This window comes from Odocoileus virginianus, chromosome 5, assembly GCF_023699985.2.
Source record: "Odocoileus virginianus isolate 20LAN1187 ecotype Illinois chromosome 5, Ovbor_1.2, whole genome shotgun sequence".
NCBI lineage: Eukaryota > Metazoa > Chordata > Mammalia > Artiodactyla > Cervidae > Odocoileus > Odocoileus virginianus.
The window spans coordinates 54,481,493-54,489,650 of NC_069678.1; the positions used below are offsets into that span (position 1 = coordinate 54,481,493).

General features: G+C 36.3%; 1 non-coding gene across 1 annotated transcript; it reads left to right on the top strand.

Annotated features, from left to right (window-relative positions):
* Window positions 1-6,014: 6,014 nt before the first annotated feature.
* LOC139035320 (U6 spliceosomal RNA) lies at window positions 6,015-6,121 on the top strand. Its single transcript, XR_011487990.1, has one exon. It is a non-coding gene; the product is annotated as a U6 spliceosomal RNA (small nuclear RNA).
* Window positions 6,122-8,158: the final 2,037 nt, after the last annotated feature.

Genomic DNA, 8,158 nt, shown 5'->3' on the forward strand with positions numbered 1-8,158 from the left:
GCATCCTTTGGCAGAGATAATATTTAAATGCTGTTCTTTTTCATAGATTGTTACCAGGAAGGGGATGTCCACTCAGCTTCCACATTTCCCAGGTCCATTTGTATCTTTATTAAGAAGGTGTGGCAAGAATACACAGAAGAACTGAACAGAAAAAGTTTTAGTGACCCAGATAATCATGATGGTGTGATCATTCACCTAGAGCCAGACATCCTGGAGTGTGAAGTCAAGTGGGCCTTAGGAAGCAATACTACAAACAAAGCTAGTGGAGTTGATGGAATTCCAGCTAAGCTATTTCAAATCCTAAAAGATGTTGCTGTAAAAGTGCTGCACTCAGTATACCAGCAAATTTGGAAACTCAGTAGTGGCCACAGGACTGGAAAAGGTCAGTTTTCATTCCAATCCCAAAGAAGGGCAATGGCAGAGAATGGTCAAACTACCACAAAATTGGACTCATTTCACAAGCTAGCAAGGTAATGCTCAAAGTCCTTCAAGCCAGGCTTCAACAGATTGTGAACTGAGAACTTCCATATGTACAAGCTGGATTTAGAAAAGGCAGAAGAATCAGAGATCAAATTGCCAACATTCTCTGGGCCAAAGAAAAAGCAAGGAAATTCCAGAAGAACATCTACTTCTGCTTCATTGACTGCATGAAAGTCTTTGACTGTGTGGATCACAACAAACTGTGGAAAATTCTTAAAGAAATGGGAATACTAGGCCACCTTACCTGCCTTCTGAGACATCTGTATGCTGGTCAAGAGGCAACAGTTAGAACCAGACATGTAACAACAGACTGGTTCCAAGTTGGGAAAGGAGTACATCAAGACTGTATACTGTCACCCTGCTTATTTAACTTATATGCAGAGTACATCATGAAAAATGCCAGACTGGATGAAACTCAAGCTGAAATCAAGATTGCCAGCAGAAGTATCAATAACCTCATATGCAGATGACTCCACCCTAATGGTAGAAAGTGAAGAGGAACTGAAAAGACTCTTGATGAAGGTGCAAAAGGAGAGTGAAAAAAAACTGGCTTAAAACTCAACATTCAAAAAACTAAGATCATGTCATTCAGTTTCATCACTTCATGGCAAATAATTGGGGGGAAAATGGAAACAGTGACAGATTTTATTTTCTTGGGTTCCAAAATTACTGTGGATGGTGACCACAGCCATCGATGCTTGCTCCTTGGAAGAAAATATGTGACAAAACTAGATAGTATTTTTAAAAGCAGAGACACAACTTTGCTGATAAAGATCCTTATAGTCAAATCTATGGTTTTTCCAGTAGTCATGTAAAGATATGAGAATTGGAACATAAAGAAGGCTGAGCACAGAAGAACTGATGTTTTTAAATTATGGTGCCTAAGAAGACTCTTGAGAGTCCCTTGGACAGCTAGGAGATCAAGCCAATTGATCCTAAAGGACAACCCTGAATATTCATTGAACGGGCTGATGCTGAAGTTGAAGCTCCATATTTTGGCCACTTCATGTGAAGAGCCAACTCATTTGAAAGGACCCTGATACTGGGAAAGTTTGAAGGCAGGAGGAGAAGGGGGTGACAGAAGATGAGGTGGTTGAATAGTATCACAAGCTCAATGGACAAGTTTGAGCAAACTCTGGTGAAGGACAGGGAAGCCTAGCTTGCGGCAGTCCATGGGGTGGCAAAGGGTCAGGCATGATTGAGCAGCTGAACAAAAAGCAATAACTTAACTGATTCATATGGTATCTTAGGGAAGTCTTCTAAGTCTCTTCTATCAAAGAAAATTTAACTATGTAAATCAAGGAGACCACTGACCTGAGTTTTCATCTACAAAGACATTATGCATCACTGTAATTTTATCAATTGGAAAAGAACCTTCTCTCAGGAATAGCACTTATATGAGTGGAAGGGTATATTATTTTTAAGCTGCTTGTCTGGGTGGCAGGGCTTGGGGGTGGCCAGGAGGCTATTGACAGTATGCACAAATAGTGAAAATTCTTAAAATGGCCTTATAAGAATGGTGGGTCTGATTAATTGCATATTTTCTGTTTCATGGGGGGATGCACACTGTGATCAGAAAAGAGTGGCTCAGGGCAATACTAAGAACAAATACTGTCCCCACGCAGTCCTTCTCAAACTGATTCTGTGTAGTACTCAGTCTCAATGCAGATTATACATTGAACAAACATTTTTCTATCATCCTCTAAAGCTGTGTTAAATTTTTGACCTCACAATTCATTCATTTGTCTAAATTTGGACTTATTCTTATGTACCGTGTGGTGTACTGCATGATATCCATCAAATACTATTTTATATATATACATATATATACACACACACACACACACACACACACACAAGTGCCTTTTCTAACTGTGTAAGAAACAAATAATGTATTTTATAGAACATAGTAGGTTTGAAATATCTGTTCAATGATTAACAACATACTAAGACAATTTATTCCACTATTGTAAAGGTAAATACACTCCCATAGTACAAACTGGCAGAAGCGTTAATAAAGAGAGGGTGTTATTTACCTAAAGGAGTAGACCAATGGAAAGTACTATCACGTAGGGCTTAGGCATTTGGACTTCAGAACAACTGACTTTTTTGCTCCACCCTGTCTAACCCTTGTCGTCTGTGACCTTGAGGAAACTACACAAATCATCATCACTTTCATTTTAATATATGCCACATAGTGTTTAATGAGATTTGAATGAGATAATTTAAGTGCTTGGCATACTATATGTTACATTAAAAACTATTAATACATGTTAGCCATAATTAATGTTATTTCTTGAGGACAATTTATGGACTCCCAACTAAATTCTTTGTTCAAAAAAATTCTGTATTTGAAACATGTAAACTGTTAGTCCTTTCCCCATCAATTGTTAACTGTATACATTAATAGGAAAATTATATAAATTTATAAAATGGGTTTTTTGACCCTCACAATGTGCAAACCTCATTTCATAGACTTTTATGATGTCTTCAAATTTCTCTTATGGAGAAAATGAGAAATGAAGATAACACATCTGTTATAGTGACCTATGTGAAAATAGATGGGCTGCAAACTTGATTGCTAGCTCCACTTTTGCCATCAAGTTGCTAATCATATTTGGGGAAGTTATTTAACCCTTCTGAACTAGTTTGCTCCTCTAAAAATGGCAATCAGAGAAATAGCTCTTTTCAAAATTCAACTTAAAGGAAAAACTAACATGAATGATTTTAAAGTGTTTTCTCAATATAAAATTCACATAATGTTCAGCTATCATAATAACTCTGTATGCAGACAGTTACTAAACTTATCTTTGTGATGATTTCATATTGTAAGTAAAGGTCAAATCACTACATAGTATACCTGAGACTAACATGATATTGTATGTCAACTCTATTTCAATAAAAAGAAGAGAGTTAACTTTTACAAGTGTATGTTTCCATTTCTAATCACTATCTGCTACAGAGATTATCAGGAAAAGGAAGTTGATGGAGTAATTGATTGATTGATTGATCACTTCATTACATTAATCTAGAAATAGGAAAAATATGATCTTGTACCTCACCTGAAAGACATCTGCATCAAATCCTCCTCCACTTTGCAGTATAAAAGTGTGCTTATGTTAAAGTGCCTCATTTACAGGAAAAAATAGCTCCCTGCCAAAAAAGAGCAATGTAACATAATTACTCTTGGCTTGGAAGCCTACTATTAGTTTATTCAATGACTTTCTCAAATGGTGCTGGGAGAATTTGACATGAAACATTTTTGTTAGAAAAAACATCTCTTAGCTTATGTATAATATACAGACAGAAGAAAAATGTGAACAGTGGGAATAAGCCTACATTCAACAGTGACAAACTACTTGCCGCAAAAATTTCTTAGGTTTAAAGTCCCTGGTTGTGTTCTTGGGTTATGAGTGAGTGATACACAATATTGCGATACATTCTAACATCAAACCGGTGACTCTCTTCTGCTTGATCATATAACCAGTTGCCTAGCCATTCAGACCTACTCAAATAGGGCAAGGGGATGGTATCTCATAGAAGGGAGAAGCAGATGAGACATAAAAGGATCAGTACTTGGATAAAACCAAACATCTAGAGTGTTGCATTTTTATTGTGAGATATCTGAAGAACACAGCGACGATTTTCAAAGCAGCAAAACAATAAATATGTCAACATGAGATTCTTACAGATTCTTGCTAACCAGAAATTTATTAACATTGAAGTTTATGGTTCAAGCCTGTGAAATTTCAGTGCCCCTTTATAAGGCAGTACAAAGTACTTTGGGCTTCTCTCGTGGCTCAGACAGGAAAGAATCTGCCTGCAATGCAGGAAACCCAGCTTCAGCCCCTGGGCTGGAAAGACCCATGGGGAAGGGAATGACTACACACGTTATCTTGCCTGGGAAATCCCACAGGCAAACAAGCCTGTTGGGCTACAGTCTATGGGGTTGCAGAGTCGGACACGACTGAGCAGTGAAGCACACACACATTCATAAAGTACCTTAGATTTGAGGGTCACACAGCCATTGGTTTAAATAGTTTCATCACTTGCAATAATGACTTAGGGCAATTAAATTAACCTCCCCAAGTCTCATTTTCTTAATGGGATAAAAGAGAATAATAATAGTTCTAATTCTTGAATTATGAAAATTAAATAATAAGATGATAAAATTTTCTCAAGAAGATGGTATATATCAATTCCTGATACATCATTTTTATAGATACAATTGACAGTGTTAGATAGACTGGTGTGAGGCACAGCACAGTAGTTGTCCATGTGGGCAAATTAGGATACAGTTTAAATGGGACATCAAAGGAATCCAGCAATAGTGCTCTCAGGACTGGCAAGTACAAAAGAGAGTCATTTTCTCTATCGAAGCAGGGACTGGAGAACATGGTAACACAGCAGCAGGTTAGTTATTGAAGTCATATTTATAGGCAAACAAGTAAAAAACTGATTTACAAACATAGGTTTCCAGTGATAAAAGAGATGTCAAATATTTATTCCCATATTCATCCCATGGATGAAAAAATAATGTTTGGAAATGTAATTGACTTGTCCAAAGTTGTACAGTAATATTGGGTCTTGGATTTTAAGCCAATTGAAAGAACATATTTCTAACTACCGTACTATATTGTCCATCATATGTAAAGGTGAAACTAAGAGATCTCAGTTTGGGTAATTACAAGGATAACACATATAAAACTAATAGCACAAGTCTAACATAGGAACTGACATAGCTATCTAGTAATCCCTGATTGAAATGGAACATATACTTGAGAGTTTTACATCTGAAAGCTCAGGAGGGTACAAGGAGTGATATATATAAAACCAGAAAAAAAGGACAAAATTACCTCTACTAGTATTACTACTTCTGCAGCAGCTATTGTTACTGATAACAATAATAATAATATGACTAGTAGCGTTAATAGAAATGTATTGCCCAAAAAGGGGAGAAGGGGGAATGTTAGTCCTACTTCCCTCTATTGACCATTGTGGTAGTGATGTTAAAAAGAGGAAATTTTAAAAATGGGTTATGATCAAAATTTAATTATCATAATAGTTAAAAGCATGTTATATAGAAGATTTAATTTGAGGATAATTTTTGAAGCATTGATATAATTAGCAAGAATTAAGTCTATTCTGTTTTACCACTGGGAGAAATCTAGGACTAATAGGTAAAAGGAAATAATATGTTGGAATTAACCTATAAGAATGTTCTTTTAATAAAGGGGTTCAGAAAATTATAAATAATAATTTAAAACTTGCTAGTACTATGTATGTTTTGATTTCACTTATTTACATTGATTCCCTTCTGAGGTTAGGGATACTGTTTAGGGGTTTAAAGAAGACAACATGGAAGAGATTCAATCAGATATTTATGATCTCTCCCTAATATTGAAGCCTCCTTCCCTAATTTAACTGACCAACTTTACTTACTGATCCACATCTTTAATACTGTAAAAGTACAAAATATTTTAATTTTTGTGTCATCAAACAAAATGGAATTGATTAAAAAGTATAATACTTACATGTTCACTTAAGCAGCAGATATACTAAAATTGGAACGACACAGAGAAGATTAGCATGGCCCCTGCGCAAGGATAACATGCAAATCTGTGAAGCATTTTATATGTTTTCATGCTCAGGATTACAATTTCTGGAATTTATTGTGAGATGGGATTTTTACAAATCTCCGCCAAACTTATCTTTCTGCTTAAGACTTTCCACTACTATATGTATATGTATTGCATCATGTGAAAAAGTTTTGAAATTAAAATGAATAAAAAGTAGTTCTTCAACCAACTATGAGGGAAGATAGATGGGCAAAGTTGGCAAAATATGAATATACAAAGAAGATCCCATTTTGAAAATATTAAGGCTTGAAAATAGAGACTGTAATGTTATTCATAACTGTGCTAGACCAATATGAAGAAATAAATATTTCCTCTTTTTGAGAAATATATTAATGTAACTAAAATATATTAAGACTTTTAAAAAGAAAGTATAATACTTATTTTATATATGTACATATATGGTCAATCAGTTATATACTCTGAATTATTTCACTTGTGCCGAGAGACGTGTTTTGAATGTTTCCACAAGGTCCTTACAACAGCTCGGAGAAGCACACTGGAGCCTCATTTGATCACCCTCTTGTTCAGAACCACTATCTTCAGTATGATTTCTCAGGAAATCATACACTCTGTGCACCTCACTATCTGTTCCATTTTGTGCCTTTTGCTGGAATGCTTTCTTCTTCCTGAATTCTATATTTTGGCATGTCCAAGAATTCCGCCCCATTTTTGTATCTATTCACACTTATCCCCAAGTGACTTCCTCTGTTTGCAGATTTAATTTCTATCTATACACTGACAGCTCCTGGCATATCTGGAGTTCCTCCCTCGCCCTTTAGCCTATTTAACGCTGGCATGTCAAAGAATCATGTCATGCATAACACTTCCAATCCCTCCATTCTCTCCCAATTTCCCCCGTTCTGAAATAGTTCCACTATTCACTCAGTTTATGTGGTCCAACTGAGACATATGTGTTCAGTCATGTCTGACTCTTTGCGACCCCATGGACTATTGCCCACCAGGTTCCACTGTCCATGGAATTTTCCAGGCAAGAATACTGGAGTGGGTTACCTTTTCCCTCCCCAGGAGAATCTTCTGACCCAGGGATCGAACCAGTGTCTCTTGCATTTCCTTCATTGGTGGGTGGCTTCTTTATCTGCTGAGCCACCAGGGAAGCTGGTCCAACTGAGGGGTCAGTCTTTATACCTCTTTGTAATCACTCTATCTAATCCACTGGCAAGTGCTTTTGACTCTAGCTTCAAGTCACACCCTGACAACAAGCACATCTGATAACTCTATCATCATCCTGGCCAAGTCACTGTCATCTCTCACGCTGATTGTCACTACAGACTTCTATCTCTTTCACTCATACCTCCTATTGCCAGTTTCATGTGCAGCAACCAGAATAATCTATTAAAAAATAAATCAGATTATGTCAATCTCCTGCTCAAAAACTTGCATGACCTTTTATAATCTCTCATGACTCGGGATGAAATCCAAACCCTTTATCACACTCTACAAGACTCCATACAATCTAGTTCCTGCTTATCTTCCTGACCTCATCTCATAACACTCTCCATTTTATTCTGCTCTAGCTACTCTGGCCTCTATCTGTTCTCTCTGTTTGCAACACTATTTATTCCCTTAGATCTTCAAAAGTCTCTCTCCTTTCCTTCACTCAGATCTTTGTTCAAAGTTACCAGTTCAGAGAAGCCATCCTGTTGATTCTTTAAAATAACACCTCTACCAAACCCCCTTCTCTAGCCATCTGTCACCTTATCTTTTTTATGTGCCTCATAGCACTAATTATTGCCCCCACATATATTTATTTATTGCTTTTTTCTTACTCTTCCACAGAAAACTAGAATAAAAAATTCAGTAGGACAGTAAGAATTTTCTGTTTGTTTTAAACACTATTATGTGTCTAAAAATTAGAACAGTGCTTGGCACATAGAATAAATTGAGTTAAAAATTATCAGTGATAAGAAATTTGGTGTTACATGAACTCCTACCAGATACTAAATAAAAGATTTATGTTAATGAAAATTCAGGCTAGATAAAGCATTGCTTCACCTATATTTCCCACAGGATTTCTTCAA